Raw genomic sequence first — 19,899 nt, forward strand, 5'->3', positions numbered from 1 at the left:
GTTATTAAGGAACATACGAAGAGGGGACCCAAAAAAACTGGAATTTTGTCATAAAAAATTTATTTATTACCTTTTTTACAAAATTCCTCCAGTCACTTTCAAAATACTTTCCATTAGATGTGATGCACTTGTCTAGTCTTTTTTCCCCCACTGTTTGAAGCACCTCTGGAACTCTCACTCTTAAGGCCGTGTGTGCGGGGGTGTTGTGATGAAGGAACCAGTCACCTGATCGCCAAAGTTCCAGGCATTTCCTCTGCACATCCTCTTGCAAACGTCTTAAAACTTCCAAACAAAAGTGCTGGTTAACAGTCGAACAAATTTCCGATGCACAATTCCACGAACATCAAAAAAGACAATTGATCATAAACTCAACATTTGACCTCACTTGTCTTGCTTTTTTTTTTGGGAGTTGGGAGTCTTCTAATGGCTTTACACTTGCTTTGTTTCTGGGTCATATCTGTAACACCAACTCTCATCACCTGTAATGACTTTGGTCAAAAAGTTTGGATCCTTTCAATCTGTTTTTTCAAGTCCTGGCTCAAATTCAATTGAATGTTTTTTTTTTATCCTGTTTGACAAGGCGAGGAACAAATTTAGCAGCAAAATATCTAATTTGCAAATCCTCTAACAAAATCCACTGGCACGAGCTCCAACTCACTCCTGTCTCTTGTGAAATTTTTCTGATCATGAAACGACTATCCTCGTTGATTTTTCGGTGGATGTTTTCGTTTTCATCGTTTCGAGATGTTGAAGGGCACCCATAACAAGCATGATATTCAATACTCCTCTCACCATGTTAAAAGCGCCCAAACCACTCGAAAAATTGTGTGCGACTCATAGCATTCTCCTTGAAAGCCTGTTGAAGCATTTGGTAAGCTTCCGTTGCCGATTTTTCAAGCAGGAAATAAAATATTAAACACACTCTTTGTTCTTTTAAATTTGCCAAACGGAACACGAGAACATCAATACTACGATCAAACGTTAACCTGACACAGTCTGGGCAGCTGTTTAGTAAAGGTATCTTACTAAGCCCCATCTAGCAGGAGAACTCTCTACTACGTCTACATGGCAGCGTGCTCTCAGTCCAGTTTTTTTGGGTCCTCCATTGTATATTGGGTAACCATCCTTCGAATAATTTCTTAGCAGAATAATGCTGCCTTTGAAGGAAGATAACAATTGCTACATAATATAAAAAAAAAAAAACCTTTATTTCTTAGGAAAGAATGTAACCGGATAAATCATATGCTATATGCTCCCAATAGAAAGTCCTGTCATCAACTGTGTTATAATTTAGGTGAGCGTTTCAAATATATTGTATATATAATTTTTTCGGACAAAAACCAGGTAGTTTTGGAGATTTTAAAGAAAATTGTAAAAAAAAAGACATGATAATAATAAAGCGGTCGACCTCTAGTATTTTCATACATTTTGATTAAAGTGTTCCATAAAATGTTCGGAATCTTCTGTTCGTTCGGGATTCCTCAGTTTGGTGTATGAGCCTGCAAGTTGACCACCAATCACCGAACAGCTACTATCAACCACCCGTTATTGAATTTATTAGAAAGTTCTCAAATGTACAGTGGTCTCTCAGTAATATGGCATGTATCAGACCAGAGCACTGCCGAAATACTGAAAATGCTGGATTACTGGAAATCACTAATAATATGTGGCATTTTAACGGCAGAAGTGATGTTACATTGTATAGTATAAACTATATGCATGTAATACTGTTGCCGTCGTTCGGGGTCTCGGGCTCGAGTCCCGGTGCGGCTCCTAGCGGGAATGGCTGTTGTCGATGTAGTGTTTCCGGGTGGGCGCCAGACTAGCTCTGTTTCTAGTCGATAGGTGGGTCGTGAGGTTGGTTGCCCCTGCGTGGCCCACTAGGACCGTCGGCGGTGTTGCGTGGGATATAAGGGATTCCCTACTTGGTGGTGGTTGGGAGTTGTATGGTTAATTGATTAGGCGCTGAATTAATGCGGCAAATGACGTGCGTCGTTTATTCATGCGACTGTGGGCTTGGTGTAATACTGTGGATTACACACCACGTCATACAGAGGGTGACGTCACACAATACATAAGTTACACAATTACACAAAGTTATTCTGAAAAGTTACGTAATGAAGGCGTGGCACAAGTTTACAAAATGTTACGTGGTGGCGCGTTGCACAAGTTTACTCAAGAATGTTCCAGGTTCAAGGCGTCGCACAAAATTACTAAAATGTTACGTATTAGCGTGGCACTAGGCGGTTCTGAGCATGGTTACACAAAAGGGGGGTGAGGACGATTGGAGGCGGCCAATCCCGTATATCTATGTCTCGAGGCGGTGTTCGCGTCCACTGTAGTGGAGCGCGGACCGCAGCTAAATTCGTCCAAGTTCCCTTACGGGGTGTTGTCAGCGCCGGGGCGACTGGCTTTAATTCAAGTTCTGTGATTCGGGAGGCGGCCCGTGCCGTATACTGAAAACTACCCCGCGGACCAAGTGTGGTGCAGGGGGTTTTAAAATTTACGCGGCCGGATTAAGTCCTGGACCGAAAATTTGGACCGGGTACGCACGGAGAGATTAATAATAAGAGGTTTCGAGGAAGTGACCATAATTACCAGAAGTGAGTTCAATGCAGACAATGGATGATGTCTCTCCGTGGGACGTGCGTCCGCCCCGGTCCGCGAGTCGCGCTGTACTGCCGTTGTGTCATGGCGTCCGGCCGAGGCTCGGTGTTCCTCGCGCCAGGGTTGACCTCATTACGTTATTTTCCAATTTAACAAGTTAACAAGAGATTTTAAGGGCGCTAAATTCCTACATTAATTATTAAGGCTAAATTAACATTACTCACCCCTTCTACAATTTTGAGTTAGTATGTTTACGAATTATGTTTTTTAAACTATACGTCACACCAGCGACTGTTCGTCTCTTGCCGGACTGCTCCGGTGGGGGGTAATAACGAAACACAAGGGGTTAATAATTATGTCACATGAAATACTTAACTAATCTAGGCAGAAGGCCGCCAGGGGAACACTCACACACGTATCGACACATTTTCACACGTGAGTGCCCGGGCACTCCTACGTCGCACTTTCATTAAGCGAACGTTTAACTCATACGTAATGCTGTTTATATTCTGTGTGGGTTTTATCAAAGTGGTCGACTGTAATGTTGGTCTGTTTATTATGGGGCCGGGTTCTACCTTGTCTGCTGGTGGCTCGCCTGACTCGGGTGGGCCGTGGCTAGGGGTGCGTTTCGTTAGCGGGAACGTATACTGGCGGTTGCAGGTCGGGCTTTGGGGTGGCCTTCGGTCGGCCGACGTCACTGTATTATACAATTCATTAATACATGCAAATGAATTGTTAAGATAAACTAAAGATAAAATTAACAGGGTTTCTACCAAGTTCAAACAGCAAAGGTCAGTGACTTTTTGGTGACTTTAAGGGACCTTTAAAAACTTCTTTATGACCTGAAATTTTAAGTATTATTCATCACATTTTTTTAATATGGTAGACAACAAATTTTCAAGGTTTCAAAATTTTCTTAAATATTTTTTTAAATTAGGTTAAATACTGGCACTAAAAACAGTTCATGTACTTTTCTTGAGTTTTTCAATTCCATCTCTATTTCTAATAATTCTCCTTTTTTCTCCTTTCTCATTTCAAGTAATTTGATTTCATGTTCTGCTCTATTTATTGCATTTAACACCTCATCCTATTTGTGCTTTTTCATTCTTAGGTCTTCCTTCCTTCTTGCTGAGGCATTGTGAAGTCCAAAATAATATTTTTATTTGATGAGCGAGAGAAGAAATACCCTCTGAAAACCCAATTGAACCAATACACAAAATAGTTGAGTAAAATAAATTAATGGTACTGCAATATTACACAATCAGAGTTGTAGTCCAAAACACATAAGTCTAAAATTAAAATACTCATCTGGAAGTGAAAAGATGTGGTCATGAACCAATCTTTGAGCTAAAAGAGATTTCTCTTGAAGATTTTCAACCAAAAAAACCTTTTGTTGAAAGAAAAACTTTTCTCTACCGCTGCATTTCCATGGAAACAAATTAAGAAGCAATGGAAAAATAGGATTAACTGTTCATGTGCATATTGCAACACTGAGCTGATCAAATTAAAAATGAAATTGTTAAGTCTTTCTTTTTTCCAATTAAAAGATTTTGCAGCTTTCAACAACTCGGGGTGTTCACAAAACTTTGTGAACTCTCCAAGAATAATCTCTCCATCAGCAGGTGCCAACTGATTGTGTGAGATAAGTTCATGAATGGCAATCTTAGCTCTAAGAGTTCTAACCAAGTCTCTAACCATCACTGAAGTTGACAAGCAAGTTGAGCCCAACACAATTCTCTTTCTCAGAGAACTCTTTTCATCACGTTTGGCAAATAAGATAACAGAAATTTCCTGCAGTCAGCCTTAAATTTCAGGGAGTCAAGCTCCTTCACTTTTTGAGAGCAAAAATAGCACCAAAACCAATCTCGATGGTAACAGTTTTTTGTAAGATATTCTCATTCTTGAAATCCAGACTTTAACTGAGAAGCATTTAAAATGTTGTCCATTATATTTTTCTTGAAAACCCTTTTTCCTATGTTTTTCATCAAAAGAAACAATTCTTGGTGAATGAAAGGAAAAAAGAGGATTATTTTTCTGGAAGTTTGTCAGAAATTCTTCCAATCATAGCAGAAATCATGGCAGAAAAATTGCAGCTTGGCTTCCAGAACTGAATATACCAACGAAGCCCTTTTCACAGTGAAAAAGGTTCTGGATGTTGGGAGGGTTTTTCTGAAGCTCTTCACGAGGTATTTTTTCAGAAATGGAATCATTTCTAGACATCTTTTGATTACAGATAAGTTTTCAGTCCACCGCACAGCACAGAACCTTTTTGGAAAAATTCTGGAACCAGTAATCTGAAAATAAACTGCATGCAGAGATGGATAATTCTTAAAACAGTTTATACAATGCTCCAAGAAACTGATTAGTTGCCAACCAACCTTTGTGTATGCAGTTTTGTAGGCACCATTGATTATGTACAATGAACAAGTACCCATATCCAAAGGTTTCTTTTCAATATCAGGCGTACTCTTCATGTAACTTATGAGATCAGAAATCCACTTCGGATTTACACTTGGTCCATGAGTAGATAGTTGAATTAAACATTATAGGCAAAATTTGGTTTCACTAACACACACTAACACTTTTTCAAGGAAATCTACAGCCGTACAACGCTCAAGAAAAGCAGATGTTAAGTATAGAGTACATTATATACTGTTTTCTGAATCTCAATATTTAGCAACAATATCCATTTGCTGTTTTTGGTAAATATCATTTAGACTTTCATCAAATGATAGTGAAAAAAAAAAAAAAAGCTTTTCTGTACTCTATCAGACAATAATGATGCAAAATGAGGCCCAAGGCCATATGTAACACTATATGCTACTTGGTCCTTTTGTAATTTTATTTTGAAGCTATAGTACTATCTGGAAACATAAGTGGAAAAAGTTCCACTGCAACTGCTCCTGAGCGGGTTGAAGCATGCGTACAGATGCAATCAGCAGCCAACACTATCTGCTTTGGTGACACTATCACTAACAAGGAAGAGGAAAGCTTTTGTTATTGATGTGTCTCTACTGGGATAGTACTACAAGATGTATGTTGTGAACTGGGGCTAGGTGCAGGCTGAGACAAATCACAACTTTGATTGCTGGGCCCAAGCTCTGATGAACTAGTTAGTGGTGGGCCTAACAAGGGTCACACGTACCCTTGTACAAAAAGAGAGCTTTTGCGCTGCCTGACTTCTGAACATTAAGAAACGTGTTAATTTTTTCCCCTATTTCATGGCATATAATTGCTTCAGTTACAGAGTCAGAAACATCCACATATTTTTTGCATAGCGTACAAAAAGCTGAAAATGCATCCTTACCAGCTCTGAGCTACAATTTCCATTCCTCCTCTTCCAACCAAATGTCTTGAAAATGACACTTCCCTGGCATTATTATCACTGATAAAACACTGCAAAATACCAGCTGTAGATGTGCTGAAGACATCTACCAAAAGTTTTTTAACAATTAAATTTCCACACACAAAAAAAATGAAAATAACAACAAAATAAAAATGTGAAAAAACATTGGCTTCGTACACACACGTCCTTAAAACAATGCTACTTTTTACCTGTACTCTTGTTATGCAGAAAATGTAAATTCTGCAATAATTGACTTATCTTTTGCTTCTACTGTGTACAAAAATATTACTGTTAACCGCACAGCCGTCATCACATGTCGCACAGGCTCGCACTGCTATATTGTCAACATAACTACCCATCATGCCACACATAAGACACTTGCATGACAAAACATATTTGATATTTACATTCTTTGATTAAGGTACTTGTATACAACCAAGTAGGTTAGTTTTTGCCGAGAAGTTGAAAAAAAAGAATGAAAATTTTAATATAAAATGAAGCTGTAACGCATGATACAAAATGCCTGTGTGTTGCTGACAAGCACTCACTGTTGTAGATTGAAAATTATTTCTCACACAGTAACAAAAAAAAAAAAAAGACCATAAAGGGCACTTTCGTGAGTTATCCGGGACCATGGGTTCAATATTGTAACTTTTTTTGTGACTTCCGGAACTGGTAGACACCCCGATAAAGAAAAAAATCAAACTTACTATACAGTACTACTACAGTTTTGTATCAATAGTGTACATTATTCCAGTCAAGTGGAAGGCATAGAATAATTTTCTATTTTCATCTGCTTTTTCACTTTCAATGACATTTTCAAAATTTGTTCTTGATGTCGCTTCAATACTAGAATGTCACTCACGCAGACACCATTTTTTTCTGCCGAGGTAATAGGTGTTGTTGTGTGCCACTTATTGGGATTTCATGGCACAGATTATGTTTTAACTTTTTTAAAAAATACAATTATGATACTAGCATTTTGAAGCTATGCCTCCGAGCACTGTGGACTACTAGGCAGTATTACAAGTTTTGAATGCTGGGAAATTGCATTATATTTCCTGATATACCCACGAGCCGAAGCTGTCAAGATGGCACACTCGCACATGTGGTAGCACGCACATGCATAAGTTTGATATGTTTGCGTTTATAGGCATCAGGAAACGTAACAAAAATTTTGGCATGTGAAATTAATATATTTTGAAAACCTAAATAATTTTAATATGAAATAAACATAGCTTTAAGAATTCATGATTAAACTAGTTTCATTATATTTATGAGGTAAAATCTCAAGGTTGTATGGTAAAGTGCATCTTGCTAAAGCCAGCCCCACACAATACCCATTTACTTTGCAGTTTTCATATCTATTTTTTGATTGCATGCTTGCTCTCATTTCAGCACTCTTCCAAGATATAAAAGTTTTCATACCCGAAGTCTTAGTCAAAACCGTAATATAACGTGTTCATTTTTCTGCTATACCCAAGAGCGAAAGTCTTCAAGATAGCGGACCCACGTGTAGCAATATAAACCGTTAAATAGTCCTTTTTGAAAACTTTAGAGGATGTAGCAATGCAATGGTATGCCAAATGAAACTTTATGACAGTAAAACTACCCTGGAATATATTTGGCAAACTAAAATAATCATAAAAAGAAGTACTCTTAAGTTTAAAATACATAATAAAAATGCATTACAATATTAATAACACTTAAGTCTGCACCCCAAAATATGTAAGTCTCGGTAGCATAGTGGTATAGCATGTGGTTGTGGTGTACGAGGGGTTAATTTTTTATGTGGTTCAAAACCTCATCACTGCAAAAACTTTTATTAACTTTTTTTTTAAATCAGAGATTACTAGATTATAAATAGTGTGCTTTAAAAATATATGCATTAATACATGTTGTTTATCTTATTAATATAATATTATTAAATACATAGCTCAGACCATTGGTTTTTTTTTCATACTAGGTACATTTACTTATATTTAAAATAAACGTAAATGAAATGTTAACAAGTAATTTAAACAAAAAATTAATTCTTTAATTAAAACTCCAACGTTTGATAGGAAACAGTTGTCAATAAATTATTAATGAATAACTAACACTTCACAGAAACCTACACCTGTTAGCAAATGAAAACGTGAAATGGTTTTCCTTTCCTATAGATTTAAGTTTATTATGTAAATGTACGGGTTTCTTTGTCTCACTGTTACAAAAACGGTTAGTTACAATTTCTCAGGGTAAGTAGTAAAATAAGTTAGTAATCAAGTAAAATATGTGAATCAGTAGCAATTTTTTAACTATTACAATGAAATTAGCACAATTAAAACTGAATTATCTAGATGAACTAATATTATAAAGATATTATAAAACAACTACATTAAAGAAAACCCAATTTCCCTTGAATCCTTTAAATTTTATATTACTAGATTTTGAAACTAACCTACCAATAAAAAATACAATCACGTTAATTTAAAAATTACTCTGTATTTGTTATTAAATACTAAACCAACTTTGTTACATTCTTTAGAAATGAAATGTAGAAGATAAAATATAAAAAAATCATTCACCAGGTTACATAATTTTTAACATACACAGCTGAAATTTTAATATTTTTTCAGTATTATGTTAAATTGAAAACAACATGTTTATCCTAGCCCGATATGCTTTCTTGGTCGGCAACTGCTTTGGCTTGTTTTCTGTTAACACACTATCTAGGTATCGTGTGTATGGAGGTAATAATTCTTTCTTCTCTTCTGCTATAAAAACTTTTCCGCACATTTTTATACCCATGGGTATAACAGAATTTATAGCAGAAAATAGGCATTGTGTGGTGTGGACTTAATGGACGAAACATGAAGGCCAAGACATGTTTTAGACCCTGTCATTGCATTTTATATTTTAATTTTATATATACACAATTATTAGATTATATATTATTTACGTTATGAAAAATTTTATTATTAATATTATTTATTTCTCTGATTGCTCTAATGCTAACCAATTATTTTTTTAAAAATTTGATTAATTATCAAACCAGTTTGAAAAAAAAAAAAAAAAAAAAAATTCAGACAAAGGAACAAGCACATTTTAACGTAATAGTAATGCCCCAAATTTGTAGTGAAATAAAACCAGCTTGTTATTACACTCCATTTAACAGGGGTGCAATACCAAAAAATAATTTGTTTATCCATGAATAATATATGGAAACTTATTTACTTAAACTTAGATGTGTTCAATTATATTTAACTTTTTTGTTCAAGGTTGTTGTGCTTATTTATTTTTAATTTTACTATAAATAACAAATAATTAAACCAACAGATTTAGTTATGTATTAAAAGTTATTACAGCAATTAGATACAGAAAAAAAAAATCATTTTTGCTTAAGTTCAATTTGTATAATGTGATATTCACATATACATAAAAAAAGTTATTTCCAGTACTTGGATATAAACACAATCACAAATAACCACAATTGATTTGTAAGCACACGCTTTACCAATGAGCTACCAACAGACAACATAATCTGTCAAGAGATACTTGGTAATCAATGCCGTAATGCCAAATTTCTATTGTATTTATAAGGTTGCGATTACTCCTTTCTGTGACATTTTAAATTTTAAAATTGTATTCGAGAATAGTTTTGCTATTAAATATGTTCATTTGGCACACCAAAAAATTGGTGCCCCCCCCCGAGATAGATTACGAATTGGAATATAAATAGGTTTATGGTGCAACACATGGTCTGCCATGTTGACGACTTCGGTTTGGCAGTAGCGATGACAGGTTCTCCTATCTGTGGGTCTCATTGTAGTATTCTCAAATACTAATGACAAGCTACAGGCGGGAGTTCATCTGCAGCTAGTCATAGTTCATCAATTTCTACGCTCCTGTGCAAGAGGCTACAATCACTGGCCACTAATCAAACCACAAACCACAAACCACAGGCACTGTCATTAATGGATATAGCCTCATAACTGGGGAGCTTGTAAAATGACACTCTGGTTGTAGAGAGCACCTGTGGCTTGTCGTTAGTATTAGAGAATACCACGACACGCCCTGCAGGCGGGAAACCCGACAACACTCACGCCTATCGCCTACTTCCAGTGTGCATTTCAGAATCGAGCCCCTCCCTGGACTCTTGCCTACACGCTTGCGTTAGTTGCTTAGGCTGATTATAGACACCTGTATCACTCCCGGCACACCCCTGCTTCCCTGCATATAGTCGCCGCACGGTAAGTTCGTACTTTTGGGAAGAACTGTTGAAAAATGGAACTAAGAATATTTGGTTTACTATTGTGCAATTTGTTTGACAAATAAATAAACAAAATAGGACGACATAATTTATCAAGCTATTACGTTTCCGTACGTGTGTATGAATACTGAAATAATTTGTATTTGTTAATTTTATATGTAAGTTTTTAAACACGCGTGGCAACGATATTTATCGGTATGTTGGCTACACACTTGAAGAAATAGTTCCTTAGTATGTAATTTTGAACAGCTGAAATAACGATAAATATTGCTTAAAATGTTTCACATATGTTTATTTCCAGATCCTGGAGTAATATTGTTTAATATATACGAAAGTTAAGTTATTTTGTTTACAGATGACGTTGCAAGCTGTTGCGGATGAATCACCTACGTAACTGTGTGTCGGCCCGAGCCATGTTGAACGCTTGTTTGCTCAAAACGACTTCTGATTTTCCGAAAACATCCAGTGTATTTGTGTACTAATTAATTTTCTAATTTTAAAGGGTTGTCTTAATTGTAACTTGTAGTGAACTATTGCTTTTACAGTGTAACTTTGTGTTAGTTATTACGGTTTGTTAGGTTATTAAAATGAATGTAAAGAAGAAGGAGACAACCGGTCATCAGAGACAGCAAGATATTATCAACGTGGCACGAAGAGTTACGATGTTAATGAATATAGGTCAACTGGAACAGGGTGATGTCGCAGAAATGACAGCATTTCTTCTAGATCTGGGCGTCATGACCGTGAAAAAGTGAGTGACTAATTAACACGTTATGAAAGTATGTGCGTGAAAACGTTCCGTTAGGTTGGGGCGTGTTTGTAAAATAGTGTAAAAGTACCTTCCTCGCAGCTTTCTTGTTTTGAATGTCGGGCAAATTACAAACAGACACGTTCTTATATTTTGGGTTATATATTAGGTAATGGATTTATCTGCTGTGCACCCGTGGAAAAGGTTGCAGGGCTGTTCAAGACAGCACATTAAATAATACATAGGTCCCTAGAGGTCAGTATAGGCCTACAATTAAATACTGTAAACATAATTGTGTAAACAATGCGTAGCGTTTTCTTTCATTTGTAAGCATTTTCAACCCACAACATCAAGGAGGAGGAGGTTCACCGACTAAAAAATAGCAATTAATGTATATTATTAGTTTAATTCAAGTAAAAAATGTATAATTCTGTTTACATTCTAGTGCAGTCTTTCTGAAAATTATTATAATAATTTGTTTTGCGAAAAATACCCGTATGTTTGGTAAACATTAGAGATTATAAAATCGGTATGATAATTTTTTTTAAAATTATTGCTTCTAAGCTGCATTTAATGATCCATTTGAGTTTGCGTAGGTAGGAATTTTTACAATGTAGTTGGTAGCTAATTCTTTTTGGCTAGTACACACACTATTAGTAGATTTTTGATAAAAATACTGATAGCTTCATGAGTTTTATTACAGTATCAATTCTAGTAGACGATATAATATGTAGGCTTTTTTGCAATATTTTAAAATCTAAGATTAATTGTTTTATAATGTCCTTGGAATTTATTTTTTGCATGGGTTAATACATACTTTGTCACAGTTACTTTGCATACATGTAAGTCACCAGTGTAACTTCTATATGGAATGTTTTTTATTGTTTGTTTGTTATTATTAAACCTTCATTTTTTCAGCACGTAGGCTCACTTAAAAGTAGTTGTCAGTACAATGAACAAAATAAAGCATAAGTTTGAGGATAAATATACACATACATTTAAATTATAAGCCAATTGCACATATATTTCATGAACCTGAGTAATAAAATGTTTTGAATTAGATATACATACATTAGGCCTATAGATCATTGCATAATGAATATAATACATTAAGAAAATTATCCTCACAATAATAACCCTTGCAGTGTAAACAGTTTTGATATTAACTGTTGTTCTGTCATGATAGCATATTCATAAGTGTTTTGCTCTTGTCAACAAATACTATTCATTCCTACTGCATTTTATACATCCCAATTTGAGTACTTTTATTTTTATTTTATATTCAATTTGTAGATCCTACACAGTAACAACTCAAGGATATAAGACTTATGGATGATGAACAAGTAAAAAATGTACATATACACAGAAGTTCCTATCATATACTATCATGATAAATGGTAACATGAAAACGAGCCTTAATGATGGCTCTTTTACAGAAATTAAAGTATTACGCCTAAGCATCAATAATTTTTTGTACGTGTTTCATTTTTATTTATTTTCATAGTGAGAATCAATTTCCATGTGTACAATTCACTGAACATAGTTTATTTGTACTAGGTACTATCGCTTTGAATTGGACCACGTTGGTACGCCAGGTAAGAAGCGCAACAGAGCACACCGGAACTTGAACCGCGCTAATGAAAGAAATCGTAGCATTGCAAAGAGAGAGTAAATGCTAATTAAAATATCCACTGTAATCCAAGTATGAGTTTTAAGTGTTTTGTAAAGTGTCGTGTCGATGTACATTCATGTTGGGTCATAAGTGTATGTTAGTTAAAATTTCATGTTTTTAATTACATATGCTCAGGGTAAATGTGCTAATGTATGCTTTTTAATTACAGGTGTTCTGGATAACGTGTTTAGTGATATGTAATTTCTCTGCTGTGTTTATATGTGATTCTTAAACATTAGTTTCATTACAGGATATAACATAATATTGATGGTAGTGATAATTTATTGCTGAGTTTCGATTTATTTAATATATTTATTTTATTACAGCTTCTTAAGTTAAGTTTTTTATGGCAACAATTTCTTTTCTGCATTGTACATACTTAAGTGATATTGTTTTTATATGAGACAAACCCCATAGACACATAAAAATACACACTTACAGAAATGTTTAATGTATAACTTAGAATTTGAATTTAAAATTTATTCTGCTTGATAGAAAATAATGCCTCTAATTACAAAAAACATGTTGGTTAGCCATAACCTTTATCCGATACTTGACTCGGTTCGTAGTGCCAGAAAAGTGTTACTAACTTGTTATTTTCTATTCACAAATGACCTCTTGATGTAATGGCAGTGATGTGCCTGGCACTCACGGCTTTAGGAAACTAACAGTTTACATAGCTACCTCATACTGAATAATTTCTTAAAGTTAAATTCTTTATAAATCATACTGACATCATTTTAATGCTTTCAACCATAGCACTTTGTGATATAGTAATCTCGAAGCAGCAAAATTTCTTTAATAAAACTTAACATCAATTTTTATAGATATTATGTGAAGACACAGCACCACGCTGGGTTTAAACTCTAAACTATAAACATTTGCTTAGATTTTTTTATATTTAATATTTGAATTATTAAACATGGTGTTATGACATTTTCTACTGACATTTAACCAATTATAAAAATTGCAGTGTAATTTTATTATCCATTAATTACATCCCTATTTGACAGTTACCCAACCAAAACATTGCCATGTGGTAGTCACATGGTTTTCCACATGGCAATGTTATTGTTGATATTTGGCGGAAGGATACATAGTTAGCTTGAAAATAGATCCCAGCTTGAAGCAGGGCTTCCTAAAAGTATGAACTTACTGTGCGGCGACTATACCGTCATGTTATGCACTTCAGGTCTCTCCCACCTACTGTCACGTTTCTCCCGACAGCGCGGCCAAGCGTCAGAATTCGCTTTCCCGTGCCAAAAGCACGCATGCACACCTTCATTAGAGAGTGTCACCATAGCACGTTTTTCACCACAACAGTAGTTTTCCCGCCCCCTTTCTTCTCAGTACTCAGAATTTCCTTTTCTCTCCTCTAGCCACTACTTAGGAGAGCATCCTGCTTCAACACTCCTCCTTCCCTTTCCCACTGAATTCCCCCGATCTATGACCACGCCCTTCGCACTTGTTCTGTGCACGACCTGTAGGATTTTTATGGAACTAAACTAAGGGCATATTAGCTATGGTCTTCACCGCTAAGCAGCGGCACTTCCCAGGGAGTCCATTCCCCTCCTGCCCTTTTCACCTTCAGGGACCTCTTTTGCCTACATTATACGCTTGGGTGCCATCTATTGGCACGTCAGTCAACTTCATCCGGCAGTTCCACCTGGAGCCACTTTCAACTCTCAGACGCCACCTTACAGACTTTCTTCCACGGACTACATTTGGTCCCCCTCCTGCCTTTCTGCACTACTTTTGCCAGCCAGGGCACTAATACATTAAGCGACCTACTCCCTTCGGTTCTCAGCATGCCCCCAGGGAGATATGGTGCCGAAAGGCAAACACCAACGCTTCGTTATTGATTATAGAAAATTGAATAAAATCTCCAGATCCTGTTCAATAAATTTGAAGTCTTGGAATCTTCGTTCAAATTCTTCATGAAGACATTTCACACTTTTCTCATAGCTCTTAAGTTTGTCTTCCCTAAATGTAATTGTTTATAGTCTTGGAAAATGAGTAAAGTCTTTCTTGACTAGTTGTTTGGAAAATGTATTAAAAATCTCCGGGTCCTGTTTGATAACTTTGAAGTCTTGGAATCTTCGTTAAAATTCTTCATGAAGACCTTTCACGCTTTTCTCATAGCTCTTAAGTTTGTCTTCCCTAACTACAATTGTTTTTAGTCTTGGAAAACTAGTTGTTTGGAAAATGGATTCAATTGGAATGTGAAACTCCTATATGACCCCAAATATAATGGATTAATTTATGTGACTGAGAATATCAGTAAAAATGCAAAGTCCGAAAGCCATACAATATCTTTTAAATGTTCACACTCGTCCATTCCAAAAGATTTACATGAATTTTTCATGACTTTTTAATTAAGTTTTCTTATAACTTATTTATAGCACAGGGCCATTTTTATATATCATAAAAAAATAAAGTGATAGGAAATACATCTACTGTTAGCAGAAATTTGCGATTTATATGTTATAAGAATAAAATATTTTTAAAGATAATTTGCACGTGATTTAAGCAGAGAATCTTCTACTATTTATATTTAGTGAGAAACAGTAAAGTGAGGAATAAAAAAAAACAAATACAAGTTAGCAAAAGGCTGCTAGAAATTAAAGTTTCATGACTTCTAGCACTGCTAATGTTTATTTAATATTTTTTTTTGTGAATTTCATGAACAGTCTTTCACTTTTGTGACTTTCATGACTTCTGTGACCTGTAGACATCCTGTTTCTACATTTCATTACTTATTACATTTTTATCAGAACTTCGACAGTTAAAATTTTTTTAGCCTTAAAATGGTTTGACAACATTTTAAACAAAAAAAAAATTGTAAACACACATCATGTCACTCACACTGTCATTGGTTGAGCGTAAATAAATAAACAGGCCATGTATGTGTTTAAAGATGACTTGTTTGATGATTGGTGAAGTATGTGTTACCCATTGTAATATTTAAGTGTTAAAACCAAATTGCATTTTTTTATAATTACATACATTTATGTTTGCAGATTAATGAATGATAAAAACATGTGTTACAATGTAATGGAAGCAGATTGATAGTAACAATGATAACTGGTGTTTTGTGAAGCAAATCAGCAATAAGTTCTTAAGTGCTCAAAATTTATGATAAAATGTAAATAAAAAAGAAGCGCTAAAAGATCATAGCCCAAAATATGTGAGAGAACACTACAAATGTATACATAAAATACAACTAAAAACCATTTAAAAATAACAAAAGCATATTAAACAATGCTAAAACTAAGTGACAATGTATGTAAAAACATGCTACAAACAGGCAAAAACGTGCTTAACAAAATGCAGGCGAGCATACAAATGTCAAATCAAAAAGTAAGCTCAAAAATTAAGCAAAAGCATGAAATTAACAAAACCATTTCAAACTGAAATCACAATAAACTAGAACCAGCCACATAACATAAAAGAGAACTGTCCCACTCCAGACAACTCTCATCACCAGTAAGTTGTCCCAACCCATAATAAAAATTACTTGTTATCTCCAAATAAGTCTAATAAAAGGACAATGATGACCAAGTGATATGTAAATAACCCATAGCCAAGTATCCAGATGTGTCGCCGAACAGCACATGAGTTGACTTAAGAGGACCTGGGTGTCACAAGGTGAAAGGTAATGCAATGGTTGAGATAGGATTTTACGTAGCACAGTTATACACACAAAGGCTTAAGAAGAGACCTGTAATATTATAGAATGCTCTAAACCACTTCAGTATGGACACAGTGCTCATAAATTAAAACGAGTACTGCCGAAATGGATATAACCATTGTGGGATTAAATAATGATTCCAACCAACAAGGCAAGATGGAAGGCTGTATACTCCTTTTTGATTCAATGCCTGTTCTATCATTTTCAATAATCACTAGAAAGGCCAATACAGTACAAATTATAATAAAAAAAAACTTTTATGCCTTCAGCTACCACCCATTTCTTTCTTTTCAAAGGAAGAACTGGGTACTAGAAGATGCCACCTCTAATGGATGTGAGAATACTTAGAAAACTCTTACTGATAAAACACAGAACTTCAAAACAGCATAAATATGAACATTTAGAATGCTACAAAATACCTTTATATAAATAAGGTTAATGTGTCACAAGTGGAGGCATCTGTTTCAAAGCCATCTCAAAAAAATCATATAAAATAGAAAACATCAAGTCTCTGACGGGTTTTTGAAGTATGGTACAGTAATAAGTCCTGGGGTGGATCTTAATTCACCAGAGACCATGAAAAATAAATTTACTCAGACATAAAAACCCTCAGGTTCGTCACACAAATCCAAATGAACCATCACTTCTTCTAATTCGTACTTCCACAATGAGACTGATGTTAAGATCGTGAAGAATGCATAGTATGCAACATGGATTTTGGAATAATTAATAATACACAATTTTTTTTAATATAAATAGCCATGTAGAATAATACACTTCAGAAACACAAATTTGTTTACCCTATGCAATGACGCACTAGTAAAATGCGGTACTAACCATTTGCAACATCCGGGTTCAAATCACAGTCCAAAGACATTATTTTCAAAATAAATTCTGGCAAAGGCTGACACTCCTTTCACAAATTCTTATCAATTAAATTTAACTGAATTGAAATATTTTATCTCTTCGTCTCTAAAGTCCTCACTGTTAATGTGATGTTAAGATTAAAATAAAAAGTATTCACTGCAAATGCAATAAATAACCATACCTAAATATTAACTATTTCTTATGTTGTAACTCTTTTGACATTATTTAGTTTCTGACGAAATATGAAGTCTAAAACACTTTTTAACAATTTATTAAAAATAAAAAGAGCCATTAAAAATAATCTTTGCCAAAGAAATATGCCATTTTTGAACCACTATCTTAGATGCGTAAAAAAATAAACAGCAGCGTTCTGCTCAATCTGCAAGTACTGAGAAAAATTCACTTCAAGTGTGAGTACAGATAAAGAAAGAGCTCTGCAATGCAACACAAATATTTTTGAGTGATAGTTAGGAGCTAATGCCATGATGTCCCTGGTTATAATTTTTCCTGAATTCCACAAAACATTATCTTAGTATGATCTAAAAATGATAGCATTAATGTATAATTTTTTCAAACTGCTCATTAGATTTAAGGGCATCTACAGCATTATTTAACTATAATGTGTACATCACAATCAACATAGTCGTCTATCGTAATTGGCTGCTGCAACTTGAAGTACTTGAACTCGAAGAAACAGCAGGCTACTGCTCTGAGCTCAGCAGCATCCTGATATCATCAGATCAACTTCATTAAAAGGCTATCTATCAGTGTTTGGTAGAGAAATATGGAAAATTGAGAGAAATATAATTGTAGGCAATTCAAATTATGAAAAACCATGTGAATATTAAGCATTCCATGCACAAGGACATAAAATTTCAAATTGTGGCTTAAGAATCTTAAATGTTTAAATACTGAACTGACAAAAACATTTTGCAGTCATATTTACTAAATCATCACCCTATTAAATACTGTGTATCTAGAAAATGACATTTCTCATCGTGCTTAGTGATAAATGTAATACATCACAGACTTGTGACATAAAATTTCAAGATTCATAAACTTGGCACCTCTAATTTGGCTTGTTCGGACTAGTTGGTACATGAAATAATAAAAACATTAAAGCATACGACCTCAAAGGTTTCTGTTAGAGATAGTCGAGTCGAGCCGAGTTCAGTAATAATACCTTCGAGTCCACACTTGATAAATTTTTAGTCGAGTGAAGCAGAGTTCTTAAAAATCGAGCCAAGCGGAGAAATTGCAGAAATTTTAGAGAATAATTTTATGTTCCTGGTGCTTATTAGCATTATAATAAAGTTCATATATGTCTTCAACAAGTGAGTAATTTGTGTCTAGTAAATAAGTAAAATATAACTATCAATCGTACCTATTTATAATATCTTTTAAAATTGAGTATTTTATTCCCACAATAGATTCGGAAAAATTCAGTAGTTGTGAAGGCCTATGAATTCACGGAAAATTGTATGATAAAGTGAATTAAATATGAGAAAATATTGATAATAGTGTAAACAATTTTTTTCTCATTTTAACTGATTTTAATCCCACAATTTGCCTAGATGGTAATTATGAAGGAAAGGGTCCTTTATACAAAAAAAATAAATTATTTTTGAAACTTCCCAACATATTTTCTAAGAGCGCGTCGTGAGGCATGAAGTAGTTTACCAGTAAGTCACCATTATTACATTAAAAATACTGAAAATTTTTTTGATTGGTTATCTATACATAACATTGTTGATAAGTGAGGTTAAAATAGCAAACTTATAAATTAATATGTCACAGTGTTCTTAACCCTTTAGCGACGGACGCTGAGTGTGTCGTGCGCGACCTTGTGGCCGGGCATGTGGCCGGCCGGCCGAGCCACCTGTACTGGCCTCTTCCGACTGGAATCCACCTGATAAGCGCGCTCGCTAGTTTTGTCCGCTCTTCTTAAAATAAATAATATTTTTCGAGTAATTTTTGATTTTCCAAAGAAAACGTTTTACATGATTATATTGTACATGCTACCATTACATTATTATTTAGTGAATCGGCAGCAGCGCACAAACATTATTTTAATTCGTATAGATTTTCTATGAATATTTACTGTGGTTTCTTAGCTGAGGTGTACTTGTAGAATAAGAACTTGGTACTTCTTGAAATAAACCTGGCTACTTGTCAAAATAAACCTTGGTTTGTAACGAAATAAACTCTTTCTTTGCAGTGTTTTAGTTTTGATTACAAACAGTCAATATTTATGTAGAATTAAAAACAAAATATTTTTATTTTAACTTACGAATCTGCTCCGCAGAATGAACAAAGCAGTTGCTAATTTTTTTATATTTGAAAACATTTTACACGTATATATAGTTCATGTTATTTATGAATCTGCTGACGGGAATACATATTTTATTTTTTTTAATTATTAGCAAACCATAAGAATAACAAAGATACTTTGTTTTAAAGCTTTACATAATACTCTCACTTGCAGAGTACTCACATCGCTTACATAAAAACGTAATTGCCACTTGCTATCTTTAGCTCTGATATTATTACAAACACATATAAACAAAATATTTATAGTTTAAGCATATTATTTACAGCGCACAAAATATTTACATTGCAACCTTTGAATCAGCTCTGCATAATTAAACAAAGTATTTTTTACTGGAATTATTAGTCTACATTGAAATCATTACTATTATTGAATGGGCAAAACAAA

At 34.5% G+C, this 19,899-nt stretch overlaps 1 protein-coding gene across 3 annotated transcripts in view; it reads right to left on the reverse strand.

Moving 5' to 3' along the window:
- Positions 1 to 19,899, reverse strand: part of LOC134529347 (synaptojanin-1) — a 214,961-nt gene that overhangs the window by 15,887 nt on the left and 179,175 nt on the right. The window lies entirely within an intron of this gene.

This window comes from Bacillus rossius, chromosome 2 (genome assembly GCF_032445375.1).
Source record: "Bacillus rossius redtenbacheri isolate Brsri chromosome 2, Brsri_v3, whole genome shotgun sequence".
NCBI classification, from domain to species: Eukaryota; Metazoa; Arthropoda; class Insecta; order Phasmatodea; family Bacillidae; genus Bacillus; species Bacillus rossius.